Raw genomic sequence first — 3906 nt, forward strand, 5'->3', positions numbered from 1 at the left:
ATTTTTTTTCCATAGGTTTTGCTGGGGAATGTCTGCAGAAAGGTACAATCATTTCCTCAAGAAATTTCTGCAGCTAAAACGCAAAAAAAAAATGCGGGTAAAAACGCAGTGTGTGAACAAGGCCTTATAGTCTCCTAGGGGGGGGATTGTAAAATTAAAAAAAAGTTTTTTACATTTTTTTTCAAAAATTTAAAACTCTAAAAGTTCAAATCGCCCTCATTTGCCTTATTGAAAATTGAAGGGTTAAAAAAAATAAAATATACACATATTTGGTATCACCGCGTTCAGATCTATGAAAATATAAAATCAATTCATCTGATCGGTAAACGGCGTATCAGCAGAGAAATTCCAAATGCCAAAATTACGTTTTTTGGTCGCCGCACGTTTTTCGCAAAATGTAATAACAGGCGATCAAAACGTAGCATCTGCGCAAAAATGGTGCCAATAAGAATGGCAGCTCTAGACGCAAAAAATAAGCCGTCACTGAGCCATAGATCCAAAAAAAAGAGAACGCTACGGGTCACGGAAAATGGGGCAAAACGTGCGCCACTTTTTTGGACACATTTCTGCATTTTTTTAACCCCTTAGATACAAGTAAGCCTATACATATTTGGTGTCTATGAACTCGCACCGGCCTGAGGCATCGCACCCACACATCGGTGTCACCATATAGTGAACACTGGGAATAAAATAATCCAAAAACAATCATGCAATCGCAGCTTTTCTGCAATTTGTCCTCACTGGGATGTTTTCGCTGTTTTCCAGCACACTGTATGGTAAAACTTATGGTTTCATTAAATAATACAATTTGTCTCGCAATAAATAACCCCTCATATGGGAAGTTTGATAGAAAAATAAAAAAAAAGTCACGGCTCTCAATAGAAGGGGAGCAAAAAACCCCCGGAAAAACGGAAAATCGCCTGGGGGTGAAGGGGTTAATGTGGTGCATTCTTTACCTTTAAATGAACGCACAAAATAAATGCTGGGATATAAGGGGTTAAAGTTTGATGTCAGACCAAAGAGCATCAAACGCTATAGAGAGGCCCTGGGCCCGCCATTCTGTACAGCCCCCTCTTCGCTGGTATCAGTTACCATGGTGATTTTTCAACGTCACTTCCGCATGCCATCTCGCGATCGTTCGCTAAATTTGCTTGTTCACTTTCGTGACGTCACCTCTGCTGTGTCGCCAGTTGACTAGGACAGACTCGATCAATCGAGGCGACGATCGCCTCGATGTCGACCTTCAATAAACGGAGGTGAAACCGGCCGATGGAGCGGTGACGTCCGCACGTGTGAGCGCGGGCCGGCTGCGGGGCCCCTCGGCGGAGCTTACAAAGACTTTTTAGGGCTCTCGAACCATGTTCTTTGGTGAGAAGGAAAGGGTTTGCTCGATTGCTTTGGCCTGAGTAATGGCGCCGCTCCCCCCACCATGGCTCCTTGTCTCCCTTCTCTCTTAGACTGGGAGAGTTGTTGCTACCTGCAGGAGCTAACGGGTTCAGGGCTGTTCTCAGCAAATTCTGCTACCCAGCTGCCCGAACCGGCTCCGGAGACGGAGAGCACAGGTGAGGAGCGGCGGCTACTACCACGGGGGTGACATGTATGGCCTCTGAGGGCAGAGCGCGGAGGAGGCCGGGAAGGAAGGAAGGGGGAGGCGAGAATGAGGCCGGGGAGAGATGGAGGCCGGGGAAAAAAAGAAGAGGCCTTGTGGAAAGGAGTGGGAGGAGGAGGCCGAGGAGGAAAAGAGGGGGGAGGAGGAGGAGGCCGGAGAGGAAAAGAGGGGGGGAGGAGGAGGCCGGAGAGGAAAAGAGGGGGGAGGAGGAGGAGGCCGGAGAGGAAAAGAGGGGGGAGGAGGCCGGAGAGGAAAAGAGGGGGGAGGAGGAGGAGGCCGAGGAGGAAAAGAGGGGGGAGGAGGAGGAGGCCGAGGAGGAAAAGAGGGGGGAGGAGGGAGGAGGCCGGGGAGGAAAAGAGGGGGGAGGAGGAGGAGGCCGGAGAGGAAAAGAGGGGGGAGGAGGAGGAGGCCGGAGAGGAAAAGGGAAAAGAGGGGGGAGGAGGAGGAGGCCGAGGAGGAAAAGAGGGGGGAGGAGGAGGAGGCCGAGGAGGAAAAGAGGGGGGAGGAGGAGGCCGAGGAGGAAAAGAGGGAGGAGGAGGCCGAGGAGGAAAAGAGGGGGGAGGAGGCCGAGGAGGAAAAGGGAAAAGAGGGAGGAGGCCGGAGAGGAAAAGAGAGGGGGGAGGAGGAGGAGGCCGAGGAGGAAAAGAGAGGGGGGGAGGAAAAGAGAGGGGGGAGGAGGAGGAGGCCGAGGAGGAAAAGAGAGGGGGGGGGGAGGAAAAGAGAGGGGAGGAGGAGGCCGGGGAGGAAAAGAGAGGGGAGGAGGAGGCCGGGGAGGAAAAGAGAGGGGAGGAGGAGGCCGGGGAGGAAAAGAGAGGGGGGGGGGGAGGAAAAGAGAGGGGAGGAGGAGGCCGGGGAGGAAAAGAGAGGGGGGGGGAGGAAAAGAGAGGGGAGGAGGAGGCCGGGGAGGAAAAGAGGGGGGGGGGAGGAAAAGAGAGGGGAGGAGGAGGCCGGGGAGGAAAAGAGAGGGGGGGGGAGGAAAAGAGAGGGGAGGAGGAGGCCGGGGAGGAAAAGAGAGGGGGGGGGAGGAAAAGAGAGGGGAGGAGGAGGCCGGGGAGGAAAAGAGGGGGGGGGGGAGGAAAAGAGAGGGGAGGAGGAGGCCGGGGAGGAAAAGAGAGTGGGGGGGGAGGAAAAGAGGGGGGGGGAGGAAAAGAGAGGGGAGGAGGAGGCCGGGGAGGAAAAGAGAGGGGGGGAGGAAAAGAGGGGGGGGGAGGAGGAGGAGGAGGGGGGGGAGGAAAAGAGGGGTGAGGAGGCCGGGGAGGAAAAGAGAGGGGGGGGGAGGAAAAGAGAGGGGTGAGGAGGCCGGGGAGGAAAAGAGAGGGGGGGGGAGGAAAAGAGAGGGGAGGAGGAGGCCGGGGAGGAAAAGAGAGGGGGGGGGAGGAAAAGAGAGGGGAGGAGGAGGCCGGGGAGGAAAAGAGAGGGGGGGGAGGAAAAGAGAGGGGGGGAGGAAAAGAGAGGGGGGGAGGAGGAGGAGGAGGGGGGGGAGGAAAAGAGAGGAGGGGGGGAGGAAAAGAGGGGTGAGGAGGCCGGGGAGGAAAAGAGAGGGGGGGGAGGAGGGGGGGGAGGAAAAGAGAGGGGGGGAGGAAAAGAGAGGGGGGGAGGAAAAGAGAGGGGGGGGGGGAAAAGAGAGGGGGAGGAGGAGGCCGGGGAGGAAAAGAGAGGGGGGGGAGGAAAGAGAGGGGAGGAGGAGGCCGGGGAGGAAAAGAGAGGGGGGGGAGGAAAAGAGAGGGGAGGAGGAGGCCGGGGAGGAAAAGAGAGGGGGGGGGAGGAAAAGAGAGGGGAGGAGGAGGCCGGGAGGAAAAGAGAGGGGGGGGGAGGAAGAGAGGGAGGAGGAGCGGGGAGGAAAAGAGAGGGGGGGGGGAGAGAGGGGAGGAGGCCGGGGAGGAAAAGAGAGGGGAGGGAGGAAAAGAGGGGGAGGAGGAGGAGGCCGGGGAGGAAAAGAGAGGGGGGGGAGGAGGAGGAGGCCGGGGAGGAAAAGAGAGGGGGGAGGAGGAAAGAGAGGGGGGGAGGAGGAGGAGGCCGGGGAGGAAAAGAGAGGGAGGGGGGGGAGGAGGAGGAGGCCGGGGAGGGAAAAGAGAGGGGGGGAGGAGGAGGAGGAGGCCGGGGAGGAAAGAGAGGGGGGGGAGGAGGAGGAGGAGGCCGGGGAGGAAAAGAGAGGGGGGGGGGGGAGGAGGAGGAGGCTGGGGAGGAAAAGGGAGGAGGGAGGAGCAGGAGGCTGGGAAGGAAAAGAGACGGGGGAGGAGGCCAGGGAGGAAAAGAGAGGGGGGAGGAGGCCGGAGAGGAAAGAAGGGGAGGGGGAG

General features: G+C 57.6%; 1 protein-coding gene across 1 annotated transcript in view; it reads left to right on the plus strand.

Moving 5' to 3' along the window:
• The first annotated feature begins 1451 nt into the window (after positions 1-1451).
• Positions 1452-3906, plus strand: part of INO80 (INO80 complex ATPase subunit) — a 322016-nt gene continuing 319561 nt past the window's right edge. The window contains exon 1 of the mRNA XM_075331242.1: positions 1452-1562. The gene's annotated coding sequence lies outside the window, so the exon portion shown is untranslated. The remainder of the gene's footprint in view (positions 1563-3906) is intronic.

This window comes from Anomaloglossus baeobatrachus, chromosome 12 (assembly GCF_048569485.1).
Source record: "Anomaloglossus baeobatrachus isolate aAnoBae1 chromosome 12, aAnoBae1.hap1, whole genome shotgun sequence".
Lineage (NCBI taxonomy): Eukaryota > Metazoa > Chordata > Amphibia > Anura > Aromobatidae > Anomaloglossus > Anomaloglossus baeobatrachus.